The sequence below is a fragment of the Notolepis coatsorum genome (assembly GCF_963971535.1).
Source record: "Notolepis coatsorum genome assembly, chromosome: 7".
In the NCBI taxonomy this organism is placed as follows: domain Eukaryota; kingdom Metazoa; phylum Chordata; class Actinopteri; order Aulopiformes; family Paralepididae; genus Notolepis; species Notolepis coatsorum.
In genome coordinates, this window is record NC_140171.1 from 2,964,975 (window position 1) to 2,985,421 (window position 20,447).

At 42.1% G+C, this 20,447-nt stretch overlaps 1 protein-coding gene across 1 annotated transcript in view; it reads right to left on the minus strand.

Annotated features, from left to right (window-relative positions):
- LOC311232586 (uncharacterized protein) overlaps window positions 1-2,484 on the minus strand; it is a 44,605-nt gene extending 42,121 nt beyond the window's left edge. The window contains exon 1 of the mRNA XM_084319447.1: window positions 2,430-2,484. The gene's annotated coding sequence lies outside the window, so the exon portion shown is untranslated. The remainder of the gene's footprint in view (window positions 1-2,429) is intronic.
- Window positions 2,485-20,447: the final 17,963 nt, after the last annotated feature.

Consider the following 20,447-nt stretch of genomic DNA (forward strand, 5'->3'; position numbering starts at 1 on the left):
CTGCATTTAAGCAAAGCCGCTCAGTATAGTCCACTATGTTGAATGCGCGTTATGGTAGCTTGTTACATGCTAGGTAGCTAGCCGGCTAATGTTGTTGACTTGTCATTCTCATCCGACTCGAAGGAGACGCGTCGCATGCTGTTGTTCGCCCCCATGTCAGACCGCACTGATATCCGAAAGCGACGACTCTACATGCAATTATTTTCATCCACTCATGTGTTTTTGTAAGTTTGTCTACGTTGTCAAGCCGGCTGCCGGTGGCAGGAGTTTGTAGGTCTGCGCGCAGTCAGTGGTCTGTCCACTTCCCCTAGATGGGCGGCATCTTCTAGAAAACGAGTGTTCATTGGAGGAGCTTAGAGCGCATCTGTACAACGATGATGTTCATTGGTTATGGTCTGATTATTATGTGGCGCAAATGGGAGGAATCAAGGGGGGAGTCAGAGTTCGGTTTGTGTCAGTGAGCGAATCAGCAGATTGCAGAATGATTTTTTTGTTTTGTTTTGTAATTACTAGTACTCGCCAGACTGGCGAGTGCTCTTCATGAATTACTCGCCAAACGTAAAAAATACTCGCAATTGGCGAGTAAAGTGGCCTAATTTCCTCCCCTGATGATGATGATGATTAGTAGTTTAGGGTACAAAATACAAATAGAAAAAAGACTTGAATGTTGTGTCAACAAAGAAGATATCCAGTCCATGATATCCAGTGCATATGAAAACATAGTTTGAACCTTAACAATAAATAAATCACTGATCAAAATCGCATGGGAAAATGTGTTAATTTGTCTCTATATAATTGTTTATGCAAAACTATAATATTTAGGGCATACCAGCATGGAGACAATCTTTATTACAATATTATTTCCAATATTAACCTAAATCGATCTCGTCCAATGCACTACATTTCAGTAAAAAGGGGAAATAGAGATGTGATATAGGTTTTTTTCAGCGGTTTTTGCTTTTTCTGTCCTGAAATGTTATCAAGTTGTGTTTGAATCTTTAAAATAACAATTGTACTGAATTCCTTGGGTCAAACTTGTTTGGGAAATTTTTTTAATTTGTCTCCATGTGTTGTTAACTTCAAAAGTGATGCTGGTTTTCTTTTTCTTATTTTTCAGGTTTTGGTTCAGGATAGGTGTAATAAAGGGTTAAAAATAAACCCCATGGGGCATTATTCCAACCCGTTACCTGTCAGAATCTTACAATAGACACTTCAAGGATTAATAAAAAACAGGTGGTGAAAAAAAATCCACCCTATGCAGGTGGACCTATGTTTCCATTCTATACTATAGTGGCTGTTCTGTATAGTTTAATAGGAGCCTAATACTGCTCTTCTAATTTAAGGCTCACAATGACCTGTAACAATGAAATAGTATAGGCATATTATACATTTCCTGAATCCTTATGGTCCTGAGAGTGTTGTATATTTAGTATTTTGTGTCCCTGTCGCTCCTAGATGACACAAGGCTAAAAGATAGTATATCATTTAGGCGAAAATCGTGTAGAAATGTGTGTTGTTGACTGTTCAAAGAGCTCCAGTGACCTCTCTATTGGTCAGAAAGATTCACATCTTAGCTTGAATGAAAGAGTACATAGTGCTCTTTAAAATGATACCAAACACAATATTGTGAAACATTGACAGATGTCCTCTACGTGAGTCTAAAGCAGGATATGCACCAGCATCTGAAATGCGATTTCCTGAGGGGGTGGGAATACTTCATGACTTGATAGTTATGATAAAAGCTACCACTCTGGAAGGGCTATCATACAAAAATATCATCTACAGACATAGATATTTGAAAAATGCTGCAACGCCATGGAAGAAGTGGAAACGATGTACAAGTTGGACATGTCTGCCAACATGCTAGCTATCATTAGAAAATTGCCTTACAAGCACAGGGACAAATGGAGCACTGTGGCCTGTGACCTGCAGGAAAGGCGTGGCCATAGAGCTAGATTTCCTGACATTGTTGACGTCATTGAACCACAGGTGAAAATTGCAAGTGATCCAGTGTTTGGCAATATACAGGACACACCATCAGCAGCAGCACCTAAGGATGTGAGGAAGTCCAGCAATCAACCATATACAAGGGCAAAGGAAAGTAGCTATGCTACCACCATTGCAACAATTGAAAGGAAAGAGGAACCTGGAACAAAGATGGAGAGAAGCTCATCTGGTACAAGGTCTTGTTGGTTTTGTGGAGGTGGACACACATTGGATATGTGCTTTCTATTGGAAAGGAAGGTGCATAGCGAGAAGATTGGCTTCTTGAAGGATCATGATGCGTGTTTTGGCTTGTTTGTGCATTGGGCACAATGAGTAAAGAATGTAGGCAACGCCTCTTTTGCAAAATATGCAGTCTCAGGCACCCTAGCATACTTCACATGCACCACAAAGAGAAAGGAACAGATGCAAGGCCATTTACATACCTGAGATTGACCTGTTGATAGGAGCCAACATTCCCAAGGCATTGGAGCCTTGGCGAGTTATACGGAGTGTGGACGAGGGTCCATACGCAGTCAAAACTGTGTTGGGTTGGACCGTGAACGGACCTCTGAGGAAAATTGGACAACCAGAATCGTCCAAAGAACAGGGAGTTTGGCAAGAGACAAATCAAACCCAGCAGAGGACAGACAAGCTGCCACTTCAGAGAAAGAACTATAAGAGGATTTGAACCGAAAATTGGAAAAGAAAGAAAGAGCGAACAGACGATTCTGTTGCTTCCAAGAGAGAGAGGCGGCGCGACAGAAACGTGGACAATAACATTAAGTTTGAAAGCAACAATTCACATGGAATTCAATCTTGTTAACCAGTTACACAACATTTCTGAGTGAGCTCACAGGTGTGACGCTTACGACACACAGGTGTTGCATAGAAAAGCCCTTTGCTGAGAACCATGGTGACTCTTGCGCAAGATATGTGCACAGCCAGCTCAACAGGTGTTCTGCAAAATCCTACTCCCTGCTGAATTCTGCTGCCGAGCGCTCCATATTTGTACATACATAACTTATTACTGTATAAGCATGTAAATATTTGCATGTAATTGGCTTTGCAGCAGAATGTATAAAGCATGTATAAAGTAGATGATAAAATGACGATGACGACACCCAGCTGACGACACCCAGCTGTAACACGCAGCTGTAAAAAGATATAGGCCTGAGTTTAGCGTTATCTTGTTTTACAATCACTTTTGTATGCATCAAAAATCACTTGCGTGTTAATAATATCACTTTTTATGCATCAAAAATCACTTGTGTGTTAATAATACTTATCCCGACCCTGGTCTGTATAGCAATGGAGAATCGGTGGACCGCATATTTGTACATACATAACTTATTACTGTATAAGCATGTAAATATTTGCATGTAATTGGCTTTGCAGCAGAATGTATAAAGTATAAAGTAGATGGGGGGGGGGGGGGGGACTGTACAACTGTACAATCAAAACTGTAAATAAATACTGTAAATAAGTGTGAATGTTGATAACTGATAACATGTTGTTCAATGTTTTTTTTGTTCAACATATGCATACAGTATACATGGAGTGTATATAAATAAATCCATGGTTAAAAGCAACAGTTTCTTTCCCTGAATTCTGAGTTTATTTGATAGCGATATATTGGTGTATTGAAATACCTTACCCCAGAAATCTTACATAAAAATGTTATGATAAGAGTATAAAAATATGCTCACCACATATGCATACAGTATACATGGAGTGAGTAGTGAGGTCGTATAAAATGATTCTGTAGTGGGAGCATTCTTTGATAGCGATATACATGTATTAACAATTAGATTAAAAACAACTACTCTGCTGAATTCTGCTGCCAGCGCTCCTGTGCTTGCGCACGCATGCGCATGACCCACAATCGTTCACGCTACAATATTCTGCCACCTTGCTGACGAACGTCTTGTTGAGTCTTGGTGATATATCTTAAACAATATCATCCGAATGTATTTGTAGATTATAAAATGTCGCTACACCTGTTGGAATTCAGAGTGAACTATAGGGTGACGTCACCCAGCTGTCCAAAGATATAGGCGAGTCGCGCTACGGCAGCAGTTTTCGCGGAGGGAGTAGAATTCCGCAGAACACCGGTAGAGACACACGCCATGCAATTAAAAGAAATAAAGATACAACTTGTTATGGGACAGACACCAACTACCCTTCCTCTACAGCTACAAGTATGCCATGCTCCGACAATGATATAGCCGTAATAATGTGCTATGTAATGTTTGGTCGTCTGTCAATTATATGTCTTTGCATAGGTTTTGCTAGTCCTGCAAATTTTAAAGATATATATATCTACTTATTCGTTGAGTGTGTAAAACATATTGTTCACGAAAATGAGAGACAGTTTCTTACCTTCTCCCTCTCGTCGACTGTTTCAGAATGACGATCTAACGATAACAATTTCCTGCTTTACTGGTACTCCTGAGAGGAACAGTGTTGAATGAGAGACAGCAGCCTTTAGAGGACTTATTATGGCTGTGCGCTCCTCCCAAAGGGGGCAAGCCAAGTTATCGTTACCACGCCCCTGAGGATGGTTTGCTCGGGGTATCTGCAGAGCCGCAGAGCCAGGCTGGACGGGTTGGAGGCGGGGCTTCGTGGTCTGGACAAGTATTAGTGGTCTGGACAAGTATTTGCACTACTGCGCACCATTTTCAACTTCACTTTCGTCTCGTTGATTGATTGATTGATTGATTGATTGAAAAGTTTATTAACAGATTGCAGAATGGGTACAGTACAGTACAGCTCAATACATACAATTGTTAAGAGGATGCAGACCTGAGAAAGACTTTCGTCTTGTTTCCATCAGGGTCCCCCATTTTCAATTCATCATATGACACACACGACATACAGATAGACAGTACTGCTACATCTATACATTTATGACATACCAGATTTTCAAATACAGTACTGTTTGTGATACTAAAAAAATTCAGAAAAAGAGTGTATATACATTTGACATAGAAACTGTGCATTGGAGGAGGTTGGGTAGGTGGGGTGGGGCTGTACATTGGAGGTGGGGGGGGGGGACACTGTACATTGGAATACTGACATACATTTGACATGGAAACTGTACATTGGAGGAGGTTGGGTAGGTTGGGTGGGGCTGTACATTGGAATACTGACAAAGCCATGCTTGGTCTTTATTGTACAACTGGGTTAGGACATTTGTAGGGGCCAGTTTTGAATTGCAGTCTCCCGTAGGTGTTCTTTGAGAGTGTTTTTGAAGGTGGGTAGTGATTTACATTCCTTTACAGCTTTGGGTAGGGCGTTCCACATTGTTGTGGCATAATTGCGAAACGTGTTTAGTCCCTTGTTTGAGCCGAATCTGGGTTTTACATGATTTGTGGAGCTCCCTCTGGTGTTGTGATCGTGGTATTCACTGACCTTTGGGAAGTATTTTGACATGTACATGGGTACCTTGGTCGTGTAGTGTATCTTGTAGACCAGGCCCATTGCAAGTTGCTGTACTCTGTTGTCTACTCTATCTGCAGAGCCGCAGAGCCAGGCTGGACGGGTTGGAGGCGGGGCTTCGTGGTCTGGACAAGTATTTGCACTACTGCGCACCATTTTCAACTTCACTTTCGTCTCGTTGATTGATTGATTGATTGATTGATTGAAAAGTTTATTAACAGATTGCAGAATGGGTACAGTACAGTACAGCTCAATACATACAATTGTTAAGAGGATGCAGACCTGAGAAAGACTTTCGTCTTGTTTCCATCAGGGTCCCCCATTTTCAATTCATCATATGACACACACGACATACAGATAGACAGTACTGCTACATCTATACATTTATGACATACCAGATTTTCAAATACAGTACTGTTTGTGATACTAAAAAAAATCCAGAAAAAGAGTGTATATACATTTGACATAGAAACTGTGCATTGGAGGAGGTTGGGTAGGTGGGGTGGGGCTGTACATTGGAGGTGGGGGGGGGGGGGGTTGGGTAGGGGGGACACACACTGTACATTGGAATACTGACATACATTTGACATAGAAACTCGGAGGTTGGGTAGGTGGGGTGGGGTTGGGTGGGGCTGTACATTGGAGGTGGGGGGGGGGGGGGGGGTGGGTACATTGGAATAATGACAAAGCCATGCTAGTTTACATAGATCCCCCATTTTCAACTTACCTTCCCCCATTTTCAACTTAACTTTCGTCTCGTTTACATAGGTACATAGACAGTAATGTTACATCTAGACATTTATGACATACCAGATCTAGTAATAATAGAGTAAACTTGTACATAGACAGTACTGCTACATCTAGACATTTATGACATACCAGATCTAGTAATAATAGAGTAAACTTAACTTTCGTCTCAGTAACAATGTTCATAAAGTGTTGAGTGCTACAGTGTAGGTTAGTTTATTAGGACAAGTGCATGACAGTAAGGTTAGTTAGGGTTAGATTTTTTTTATTCAGATAATGGTTGAAGAAGTGAGTCTTTAGTCGACGGCGAAATAATAGAGTAAACTTAACTTTCGTCTCGTTTACATAGGTACATAGACAGTAATGTTACATCTAGACATTTATGATTAGCCGACGCTTTTATCCAAAGCGACTTACAAGTTCTGTACGACAAGCCATCAGGAAGGGCACAACTCTATCAGCTGAGTAACAATGTTCATAAAGTGTTGAGTGCTACAGTGTAGGTTAGTTTATTAGGACAAGTGCATGACAGTAAGGTTAGTTAGGGTTAGATTTTTTTTATTTAGATAATGGTTGAAGTAGTGAGTCTTTAGTCGACGGCGAAAGATTGGACGGGTTTCAAAAAATGGACTCTTTATACTCTCACGTGCTCCAGTCCACACGCATGCGCATACACATTGCGCACTCCAACACATAGCGAGCCAATCGTGTGACGGCAAGTTATTTCGCCGGTTAAGCTTAGGCACTCTTTCGAAGTTGGTTAAGGTTAGAGTTTGTCTTAGAGCAGGGCGATAGAACACCAGCCCTGATTCCAAACTCTAACCTTAACCAACTTCGAAAGAGTCGCCTATCTAGAGTCGCATATCTATCTGATATGGCTCTGGGTAGGGATTCCCAAAGGCTCTGTCTGCCTGAGTAGGGTCCAGCTGCAGCTTCGGAGAATCCTCTCACGGGGCAAGCCTGTGGCAGCCACAGAGAGCGCGCTGTGTGTGTGTGTGTGTGTGTGTGTGTGTGTGTGAGAATTGCTGCAATGTCTAAAAGAAAAGCCAAACAAATTGCCAAAAATTGCTCTGTCTCAGCATTATTGGCAGCTTAGCCACGTGGAGAAGGAGGTGCCATGTGTACCCGTAAGTGTTCCGACGGCGACGCTCCATCATTAGCTCTGTCGTGTGGCAGTGAAAGGGTTCATCTCTGAAGTGTCCATGACAAAAGCGCTTTGGATAGAAGCTCTATATACAGTAAATGCACCGTTTATGTAAATATTTAGTGGGGCAGGCCTAATGAACGAGCCAATGCGAATACTTTATGATTTGTATATATTATTGACCACAGTGTAGTAGTAGTCGTAGTAGTAGTAGGAACCCATACCTTTGTATGGATCCATGACGGTAGCACAGCTTGGCCCCCCGGGGGACCATGTCGGCAAACAATCTGGCGCCAAAATAGAAGCTTTGTGAAAAGGTCTCTACCGCCCACTCCTATTTTGATGTAGCGGAGGTCCGTGAGTCATATGCACAGTGTTGTGATGAAGTGACCGTGGCACTCGTGGCAGTAAGCGGTACTGCGAGTTAAACTCACTTCCCCTTCTTAAAAGACACACAAGACACGTTACCAAGGAGTGAATTCACCTCTTGGTATAGTGGTCTGTGCTGTGGCCCGCGGTGCGGCCGACCCGGGTTCGAAACTCCCTCGGGGCATCAAACTGTAACACAGCGCAAAGGAGTCCGATACGATCGGTCACATTGAGGTACAGTATGGTGACTGTACAGTATGGTGACTCTTAGGGCGCGTTCACACCTACCCTTAGATCGATAGTCCGTTTGGTTTGTATGAACGCAAACCGAACTATAATGAGGACCAAACAACCGAACCATGGTCCTCTTGAAAAGTTGGGACTCGGTTCGTTTCAAAGTGGACCATGGTTCGTTTGCTGTTGGTGTGAACGCAAAACGAACTTTATATAGTATCTAATCTAGAGCAAATGAGTGACAGGTGCCTAGTGGCGGCGGTCGCGCGACCCAACTCAAATGAATGACAGGCGCGCAGAGTCCCGCGGACAGTCTCTCTCTTCCTCTCTCTCTTCCTCTCTCTGTCTCTCTAGACTGGTGCCGCGCGCGGACAGTCTCTCTCTCTCTCTAGTCGACTTGCGCCACGCTCGTAATGACAGTATCTCTCTGCTTTATCACAAGAGACGCTGTCGGCAACTGTTTACGTTTGTGAGAGGGTAGTGTGAACGCAGACCAAAATCAAACAATGTATCATTTTCACATTTGGTCCACCAGAAAGTCCGGACTATCCACGGACTTTCAGGTGTGAACACACCCTTATAGTTGTTACAGTATGGTATGGTGACTCTTATAGTTGTGAAAAGGTCTCTAGCTCCCAGCCCTGTTGAGGTACAGTATGGTGACTCTTACAGTTGTGAAAAGGTCTCTAGCTCCCAGTCCTGTTGAGGTACAGTATGGTGACTCTTATAGTTGTGAAAAGGTCTCTAGCTCCCAGCCCTGTTGAGGTACAGTATGGTGACTCTTATAGTTGTGAAAAGGTCTCTAGCTCCCAGTCCTGTTGAGGTACAGTATGGTGACTCTTATAGTTGTGAAAAGGTCTCTAGCTCCCAGCCCTGTTGAAGTACAGTATGGTGACTCTTACAGTTGTGAAAAGGTCTCTAGCTCCCAGCCCTGTTGAAGTACAGTATGGTGACTCTTACAGTTGTGAAAAGGTCTCTAGCTCCCAGCCCTATTGAAGTACAGTATGGTGACTCTTACAGTTGTGAAAAGGTCTCTAGCTCCCAGTCCTGTTGAGGTACAGTATGGTGACTCTTACAGTTGTGAAAAGGTCTCTAGCTCCCAGCCCTGTTGAGGTAAGAGATGACTCTTATAGTCGCTGTTTCTGTTTACTATATATGCTGTCACTGCTGAATACCAATGAACAAATTATATTTCGTAGTAATGTTTTGAATCATAGTATTGTTGTTGTTCAGGGGGCAGCCAGGTATCGAACCCGGGTCGCCGGTCTGACCTGTTAGCCGAGGGCTTAGTGAGTCTAGGGTCTGTTGTTGTTACAGTATGTAGTATTGGTCATTTAGGACAGTGATGAAAGCTGTCAATGCTACCAGGCTTCCTTAAAGGGAGCCACCACCCAAATTAACAATTCCAATTTGTTCTCCTCTCAAAGTTAAATGTGTGAACATGAGCTACTCTCTCCCAGAAGCCAGATTATAAATCTGTGATATCATTAGGTACGAAGTCTAGAGCCACTCCGCAGACAAATTAATGGCGAGACTTGATTTAGTCGAAACCCACGGAATGTTTGTCTTTTCTTTTTTTAAACCCAAATGAGCTTTATTCTACTGTGGTGTGGTCCTGGGTGCCCTCTGTGTCCTCTTCACCATCTCTCCAGCTTACATAGAAATCTTTTGTTATGCAATAATAAGTCATTTTTGGGGTATAAATTACTAGACCACCGTGTGGGTTCGAGTCCCTGTGATCATAAATCACAAAAGCTAAAGTTAAAAGGATGTGTATCAGTGATAATCAAACCGTAAACAAAGATGCCTATTAAGATGTTAGATCCTAATATGAAAAACTATGTGTTCTTATTTGTTCTATGCCTATCTATTTTATGTCTGCACTTTATGCATTGTGCTTGATCTGCCAATTTTGCATTTTTTTTTTACTGCTGTGAAGCACTTTGAGCTGCAATTCTTGTATGAAAGGTGCTATACAAATAAAGTGTATTATTATTATTATTATTATTATTATTACATGCAGCTTCAGACTCTATACTTGATGACGTAACAAATTTGAGTTTTTGGATTTGGGGCGAGAGTTAGTCTAGTCTAGTCTAGTTGTCTTAGATACATTTATTGTATTGCTCTGCACACTTTTTTGAACTGTAGCCTATATAGTAATTCGACGGGAAGCGATTTGTGAGTGATCTCAAAACGAGATTAGATTCAAATGTATTGTTATTATACAGCACAAGTACAATACACCATCCAACCAGAGTGGATAAATAAATGCTCCAGAAATAAAGGCTTAGTGAGCCTCAGCGTGCGAGCGCACAAACACACACGTGTACTGTGTATACATGCAAAATGAATCGTTCCAGCAAAGTAGGCTTCTATTATTCTAATGACTTGTTTTATTTGGGTATCATAGTAGTAAGTCCTACTGTAGAACATGACATGTTAGCATGACATCTCATTTATTAATGCCAATACTGAACGACTGCGCAATTGGCTCTTGACAAGTGTAAACTATGGATTAGTGGGTCACAGTCAACGTCGGACCCTTTAGCTCACCTGGTTAGGGCGGCTGCCTGTGGATCCTATGGTCCCAGGTTCAAATCTCTCGGTTACACAACTTTTTAATTTAATTTAATTAATTTATGCATTTATTTATCCACTCTGGTTGGATGGTGTATTGTACTTGTGCTGTATGATGACAATACATTTTAATCGAATCTCATTTTGAGATTGCTACTGTACCTGTTGAGTGGATCAGCGTGGTGCAATGCCGACCCTGTGAAGCTGTTTTATATACGGCACATTTTGCCACTGTCGTGTTCATTATGGTTGTGTTCACCTCCGCCTGAGTAACCCCCCCCCCGTTGATGACGGAGGACGGTGGAACGTTGGTTCTCCTTAAATAGGTGTAAATGCGGGCTGGTTCGCCAGAAAGCACCAAGGTTCAGAGGCTCCAGAACCTAGCCGGAGCTTGAACCCCGAGCCCTGCCGGTGTGAACGCGCCCAGTGTGCCCAGCCTCTGGGGTAGTGTCTAGATCACATAGTTGGGAAGGACATTTCCATGGGAATCATCACTTTTTGACTTAGCCGTAACTCATCATAATCTTCACCTAAACAGTTGTTTATAAATGTATCCCTTACCTTAACCCTAACCTTAACCATCTAAAAAAAAAGAATAATCAAATAAACGTACAAACATCCTTCCCTGCTATAGGATCTAAACACAATCTCTGCTTTTCCCTGGCTGGATGTCCCGCCTCTCTGTGTGTATCTGTCCTATCCTGAGAGCCTCTTTCGAGTCCAACAGCCCTCATTTTGACTGAATGGAGGGAAACCAACAAGAAAATGGCCGCAAACAATAGTGGTTACAAATAGACAAGTGCATTGTGTTTTAAAACTCCAGTTCAGAAATAGACCAGTGCATTGTGTTTTAAAACTCCAGTTCAGAAATAGACCAGTGCATTGTGTTTTAAAACTCCAGTTCAGAAATAGACCAGTGCATTGTGTTTTAAAACTCCAGTTCAGAAAGAGACCAGTGTTTTAAAACTCCAGTTCAGAAAGAGACCAGTGCATTGTGTTTTAAAACTCCAGTTCAGAAATAGACCAGTGCATTGTGTTTTAAAACGCCAGTTCAGAAAGAGACCAGTGCATTGTGTTTTAAAACTCCAGTTCAGAAAGAGACCAGTGTTTTAAAACTCCAGTTCAGAAATAGACCAGTGCATTGTGTTTTAAAACTCCAGTTCAGTAATAGACCAGTGCATTGTGTTTTAAACTCCAGTTCAGAAAGAGACTGGTGCATTGTGTTTTAAAACTCCAGTTCAGAAATAGACCAGTGCATTGTGTTTTAAACTCCAGTTCAGAAATAGACCATTGCATTGTGTTTTAAAACTCCAGTTCAGAAATAGACCATTGCATTGTGTTTTAAAACTCCAGTTCAGAAGGTAAATATCCAACTGCAAATCAAGTCAGTTCAGAATTCCAGCTCTGTTTTCTCCCCCTCCAGTGAGTTTGCAGGATAGAGGATGTCTCCAGTCTCTTCTTCTGTGTCTCTTTTCTTCTTCTCTGCTTCCCTCCCATCCAAGTTAGTCCAAGTCAATAGAGGGGGCGGGGTCATCTGAATCCCACAACGGATGCTGGGATTTCGAGGACTTTTGATTGGCTGATGCTGGAAGACTGACAGACCAGTAGAGTTCAGTCCTCCACACAGAAACCTGGAGTGGAACGAGGAAGGTGGGTTAGATGTAGGCCTACATGCACCAACCTGAACCCTGCCAAGCTACAAAAGCTCCTTGGTTTAATTATGTACCTGGCATTTCTTTATTATTGGCTTTTGTAAAGCAAATATTATCATTGGTTACTTGCTTTGTTGCTGATACAACAAAGTCTAAATACTTTGTTGTATCAGCAAAAGTCTAAAGACACAGGATGAGTCTAAAGACACGGGATGGAGTCTAAAGACACGGGATGGAGTCTAAAGACACGGGATGGAGTGTAAAGACACGGGATGGAGTGTAAAGACACGGGATGGAGTGTAAAGACACGGGATGGAGTGTAAAGACACGGGATGGAGTGTAAAGACACGGGATGGAGTGTAAAGACACGGGATGGAGGATGGAGTGTAAAGACACAGGATGGAGTGTAAAGACAAGGGATGGAGTCTAAAGACACGGGATGGAGTGTAAAGACACGGGATGGAGTCTAAAGACACAGGATGGAGTCTAAAGACACGGTGTTGTGAAGGGCCAGATTAAACCGAATATATATATTTATTTATATATATATATTTAATTGTATTTGTATATTCTCTAATATTCCCTGATATCCCTTGTATATTCCTTGTACAATATGCATTGAATATCCATTCTAGCCTACTGAACATCCCATAATAGTCTCCATTCTACTATTGGTCGAGACCTTGGTGCCAGGCTGCCATACCCCCCAGACCCAGTTCAAACGTACCGCTCAACATGTACGAACAAGTCCTAGTCCCGCGTAGGAATCTGGCTACCGCACCACTAACGGTACTATTTGTTCATAGTGCGTATATATACTGCGCTACTAAAGTAGGACTTCCTTTTTCAGTCCAGTTTCTTACCCTCCAATAGAGTGACAGACGTAAAGCCTCCCCGCGACGCCACGTGTGGGAGTAAGGCCAAGTTCGGCCTACCATCGGTATTGAGACATCGTGTATTGAGACAGCCCTCATTGCGGTCACAGAGGCACTTCACTTAGCAAAAGCGAAAGGCCTCTCCTCTGTCCTGATTCTCCTAGATCTATCTGCAGCCTTCGACACAGTCAACCACCAGATCCTCCTTGCGGCCCTCGCAGGAATGGGAGTGGCTGGCTCTGCGCTGACATGGCTGTCATCATACCTCAATGACCGCTCCTACCAAGTGTCATGGAGAGGGACCCTGTCGGCCACCCGCCCCCTGCGGACGGGTGTCCCCCAGGGCTCGGTTTTAGGACCCCTTCTCTTCTCCCTCTACACTAAATCACTGGGTAACATTATCACGTCTCATGGCTTCTCCTACCATTGTTATGCCGACGATACTCAACTCTTCCTCTCCTTCCCTCCCTCAGATATCCACGTCTCTGTGCGGATCTCGGCCTGTCTGTCCGACATCTCAGCCTGGATGACGTCCAACCACCTCAAACTGAACCTAAGCAAAACAGAATTGCTCCACCTGCCGGCCAAATCCTCCCCCCTAACCGACCTTTCAATCACAGTCGAGAATGCAGCTGTGACTGCGTCCCCGACCGCCAAGAACCTTGGTGTTGTCCTCGACGACCAGTTGAACTTCTCTGCTCACATCGCAGCGACGACCAGAACCTGCCGATTCCTCCTGAGCAACGTCAGAAGGATACGCCCCTTCCTGACAAAAGAAGCCACCCAACTCCTCGTCCAATCAACAGTCATCTCCCGCCTCGACTACTGCAATGCACTGCTCGCTGGCCTCCCGGCCACTGCCACTAAGCCTCTTCAACTCATTCAGAACGCAGCGGCCCGCCTGATCTCAAACCTACCGAAGTCGGCCCATGTCACCCCACTTCTTAGGGACCTGCACTGGCTCCCCATTGCTGCACGAATCCGCTTCAAGGCCCTCGACCTAGCATACCGTGCGGCAAAGGGAACCGCTCCCGCCTACCTCCGGTCAATGGTCTCTAACTACACACCCTCAAGACCCCTACGCTCTGCATCTTCTGGCCGCCTCAGACCTACTCCTATCCAAGCTCCGGGAGGGTCATCAAAGAGAAGTCGCCTATTCTCAGTCCTTGCCCCACAATGGTGGAATGAACTACCCACCCCAGTTAGGACAGCCGAATCACGTCCAATCTTTCGCCGTCGACTAAAGACGCACTTCTTCAACCATTATCTGAATTAAAAAAAAAAAAAAAAAAAAAAAAAATCTAACCCTAACTAACCGTACTGTCATGCACTTGTCCTAATAAACTAACCTACACTGTAGCACTCAACACTTTGATGAACATTGTTGCTCAGCTGATAGAGTTGTGCCCTTCCTGATGGCTTGTCGTACAGAACTTGTAAGTCGCTTTGGATAAAAGCGTCAGCTAAATGACTAAATGTAAATGTAAATGTGTATATTAATATTTGAATAGTCATATTTGGCACTATATCGTCGAGTTGGACGTAGTCTATTAAGCTAATAATAGTCTGTTAATATATAGTGCTTCGTACGGTGAGAATGCTACCGTAGTCAGCACCCCATCGTTTCGGGCAGAGAACTGGCTGCTTATCCAGGATGGTCGACCCCATGTGAGACTGCATCCGAGGAGCCCCAGAGCCGACGAGCGAGTGGACCTGTATACCGGATTATTCTACCGACGACAGCCCGCCTTCCCAGGCACGGATTATGCTTTGTGTACAGTGATTATTCCATGGATAAAGACCCCCGACACTGCCGTGTGTTGGAACCCCCCCCCCTGGAGAGGACGCAAGGTGAGGAGACGCTCTGCAAGACAAGGTCGCTTCACGTCTCTCCCCCGTGGACCGGAGAGAGCCGGCTCACAGAGAGTCCACCTGCTTTCATCTGTGGTCCAAGGATCGCTGGCGCACCGAGCCGCACAACCGTGGGTTCTCCCAGGATACCCTCGGCCAGACGGATACAGCCAGACTCTACCCCCCCCCCTTCTCCAGTTGTCTTACAAGCGACCGGAATTCCCCCCTAGTGTATCCAGTTCTATAATCATTAACGTATCATTGCTATTATTCCTTAACTATTCCAGGTCGTATATGTACCACCTGCGCCTTCAGAGATTGGACATTCTCTATTGATATACCGACGAATACTCTTGCCATAAAAGTGCATACTAATTCCCATTCATAAATGTGATTGATTTGATTAAGTGCTTGCTCTACACACCATCGCTGTGTAGAAATAAAGACCTATTTCTAATTCGTACATTTGTGTTGGATCCGTTTCATCTACGTGACAGTGTTCATCATAATATATTTATGCCAAGTACTGGGTGGCCGAATATTAAGTACAAAGGTAGTGGTAGTAAGTATCATATCTAGTAATACAGTCAGGGAATTGTACCCCTCAGTTACACACGGGATGGAGTCTAAAGACATGGGATGGAGTGTAAAGACATGGGATGGAGTCTAAAGACACGGGATGGAGTCTAAAGACAAGGGATGGAGTGTAAAGACATGGGATGGAGTCTAAAGACACGGGATGGAGTGTAAAGACACGGGATGGAGTGTAAAGACACGGGATGGAGTCTAAAGACACGGGATGGAGTCTAAAGACATGGGATGGAGTGTAAAGACATGGGATGGAGTCTAAAGACATGGGATGGAGTGTAAAGACACGGGATGGAGTCTAAAGACACAGGATGGAGTCTAAAGACACGGGATGGAGTGTAAAGACACGGGATGGAGTGTAAAGACACGGGATGGAGTGTAAAGACACGGGACGGAGTCTAAAGACATGTGACAAAGACTCCAGATGGTTCCGGGGAGTTCCCTCACTTGAGCCGGAAGGAGGAGGTCCAGTGCTACGTCTGAGACCCCGCCTCCTGCTCCGCCACCACCGCCTCCGCAGGCCGGACGCTCTTGATTGACAGGTACATCTCCTCCTCCGCATCGTAGTAATAGAACTTTCTCAGGTAGGAGATCAGCGGCCTTGAAAGAGACAGAAGGTACGATCAATACTATTGAATTGAATTGAATTGGCCCTTCTAAGGTTTCTCTCCTCCACATTGCCCGTGGTGCATTCTGCCAGATCACGGCGTACAACGTTATTCATATTTCATATTTTCGCCATGGTATTCATATTTCACTCACGGAGCCTTGTCTGATGCTGTGTGAGCCGGCACAACTCTGCAACGCTTCAATACTGCCACCTGGTGGCTGATCGGCGAGTTGCCAAACCGGATATGCCCGTTGGAGCTTTGTGCGTCTCCCAAATCCGTCCGGCCACTCGTATATCGTCGCGGGACTCAAGACACACACCGTGGATATGGATCGTTGCCATAACTCAATAGTCGTCATGATTTGGCCGTGTATTCGTATTATACAAACCAGAAATGGATCGCCTCGATCCCCATCACATAACTGGGATCTGTTTGCTCCAGTATCATCGCCCAACGCTAAGAGGAGGATGCCGTGAGTTTCAGCATTTTTATTTATTATTATCCATACAAACTGCTCTGATCTATATATCACCCATACTACATAAATCATTTAACGACGATCACGGAATTATAAACGACCCCCCCGCCCTCCGTTCACCGGCGCATGATCAGTCATAACGTTTAGGACCATGTACAGTTGAAATTTTTAATATAGCGTGGATCGGTATCGAAACGGCATTTGATAATCTAATATATGCATTTATGCCTATATCTCACGTTCTAGGAAATACTGCAGAAAACAATAAAAACATATTCATACAGGGCGGTTAGGTGGCGTAGCGGAGATTGCGTTCGTCACCAACCCCGGAGCTGTGAGCTGGATTCGCCTGTTCGAATCCAGCTCACAGCTCCGGGGTTGTCACCAGCTTGGCTGGCCGCTCACACTAATACTGCATTAGAGGGTGGGAGAAGCTGGCGGGGTGGGTCCGGGTCGTTGTAAACAGCGACTCCTACAGTTCGGTCGGGGCGCCTGCTAAGCGCGGATAGGACCTGAGTGGGATAGTGTGATCCTTCCACACGCTACGCCCTCTCAGGGAGGATCCGCGCTGCCAGGTGAAAAGAAGCGCTTGATTGGCTGGACGTGTGTCGGAGGAAGCACGTGATAGCCTCCACTCTCCCAGATGATCTGACTGTGGGGGGTAAGTGCGCAGCGACCAGGAAGGGGATTGGGAATTGGCATACGACTAACATTGGGATGGGAGAAAAATCGGAGGAAAATAGAGGGGGAAAAATATCAAAAAAAAAATAAAAATAAAAAAAACATATTCATACTCTAGACGGTATTTTCGTATGAATGTGTGAATGAAAAAGTAAAACGTTCCTACATCCTGAACGATAGCTAATCGATGTTGAATGGGCCATAGTAATGTCAATTTAGCAATACAATTTAAAAAGTTATAGCCCTGCAAAGAAGGTAAACATCTCCATAGACTTACAGTGCTGGCAGTGATCAAACATTGATGGATATAAGCGTGGCAGAGAAAGTGTTAACGTGTGTTGTCGGGCCTTACAAATAAATTTGATTTGATTTGAAATACTATCGCCATTGACAAATAACGTATTTTACATGGTGCCATTTCATTCAGAATGGTCTGTTTTCTCCCATGCCCATACCTGTACCTCCCCTCTCCCCTCCCCATGCTGCTATGACACCTGGATGTCCCTAAGGGGATCAATAAAGGAGTATCTTATCTTATCTGCATTTTCTCTGATTAACTTACAAATATATTGTGGACAACATATTCACGATGGTAAACATTCATATTCAGTAGACCTTCATATTCAGTAATACCTTCATATTCAGTAATACCTTCATATTCAGTAGACCTTCATATTCAGTAATACCTTCATATTCAGTAATACCTTCATATTCAGTAATACCTTCATATTCAGTAATACCTTCATATTCAGTAGACCTTCATATTCAGTAATACCTTCATATTCAGTAATACCTTCATATTCAGTAATACCTTCATATTCAGTAGACCTTCATATTCAGTAATACCTTCATATTCAGTAATACCTTCATATTCAGTAATACCTTCATATTCAGTAATACCTTCATATTCAGTAGACCTTCATATTCAGTAATACCTTCATATTCAGTAGACCTTCATATTCAGTAATACCTTCATATTCAGTAATACCTTCATATTCAGTAATACCTTCATATTCAGTAATACCTTCATATTCAGTAATACCTTCATATTCAGTAATACCTTCATATTCAGTAATACCTTCATATTCAGTAGACCTTCATATTCAGTAATACCTTCATATTCAGTAATACCTTCATATTCAGTAATACCTTCATATTCAGTAGACCTTCATATTCAGTAATACCTTCATATTCAGTAATACATTCATATTCAGTAATACCTTCATATTTAGTAATACCTTCATATTCAGTAGACCTTCATATTCAGTAATACCTTCATATTCAGTAGACCTTCATATTCAGTAATACCTTCATATTCAGTAATACCTTCATATTCAGTAATACCTTCATATTCAGTAATACCTTCATATTCAGTAATACCTTCATATTCAGTAGACCTTCATATTCAGTAATACCTTCATATTCAGTAATACCTTCATATTCAGTAATACCTTCATATTCAGTAGACCTTCATATTCAGTAATACCTTCATATTCAGTAATACCTTCATATTCAGTAATACCTTCATATTCAGTAATACCTTCATATTCAGTAATACCTTCATATTCAGTAGACCTTCATATTCAGTAATACCTTCATATTCAGTAGACCTTCATATTCAGTAATACCTTCATATTCAGTAATACCTTCATATTCAGTAATACCTTCATATTCAGTAGACCTTCATATTCAGTAATACCTTCATATTCAGTAATACCTTCATATTCAGTAATACCTTCATATTCAGTAGACCTTCATATTCAGTAATACCTTCATATTCAGTAATACCTTCATATTCAGTAATACCTTCATATTCAGTAGACCTTCATATTCAGTAATACCTTCATATTCAGTAATACCTTCATATTCAGTAATACCTTCATATTCAGTAGACCTTCATATTCAGTAATACCTTCATATTCAGTAGACCTTCATATTCAGTAATACCTTCATATTCAGTAATACCTTCATATTCAGTAATACCTTCATATTCAGTAATACCTTCATATTCAGTAGACCTTCATATTCAGTAATACCTTCATATTCAGTAATACCTTCATATTCAGTAATACCTTCATATTCAGTAGACCTTCATATTCAGTAATACCTTCATATTCAGTAATACCTTCATATTCAGTAATACCTTCATATTCAGTAATACCTTCATATTCAGTAATACCTTCATATTCAGTAATACCTTCATATTCAGTAATACCTTCATATTCAGTAATACCTTTATATTTAGTAATACCTTCATATTCAGTAATACCTTCATATTCAGTAATACCTTCATATTCAGTAATACCTTCATATTCAGTAATACCTTCATATTCAGTAATACCTTCATATTCAGTAATACCTTCATATTCAGTAATACCTTCATATTCAGTAATTCATATTCAGTAATACCTTCATATTCAGTAATACCTTCATATTCAGTCGACCTTCATATTCAGTAATACCTTCATATTCAGTAGACCTTCATATTCAGTAATACCTTCATATTCAGTAATACCTTCATATTCAGTAATACCTTCATATTCAGTAGACCTTCATATTCAGTAATACCTTCATATTCAGTAGACCTTCATATTCAGTAATACCTTCATATTCAGTAATACCTTCATATTCAGTAATACCTTCATATTCAGTAGACCTTCATATTCAGTAATACCTTCATATTCAGTAGACCTTCATATTCAGTAATACCTTCATATTCAGTAATACCTTCATATTCAGTAATACCTTCATATTCAGTAATACCTTCATATTCAGTAGACCTTCATATTCAGTAATACCTTCATATTCAGTAATACCTTCATATTCAGTAATACCTTCATATTCAGTAGACCTTCATATTCAGTAATACCTTCATATTCAGTAATACCTTCATATTCAGTAATACCTTCATATTCAGTAATACCTTCATATTCAGTAGACCTTCATATTCAGTAATACCTTCATATTCAGTAATACCTTCATATTCAGTAATACCTTCATATTTAGTAATACCTTCATATTCAGTAATACCTTCATATTCAGTAATACCTTCATATTCAGTAGACCTTCATATTCAGTAATACCTTCATATTCAGTAATACCTTCATATTCAGTAATACCTTCATATTCAGTAATACCTTCATATTCAGTAGACCTTCATATTCAGTAATACCTTCATATTCAGTAATACCTTCATATTCAGTAATACCTTCA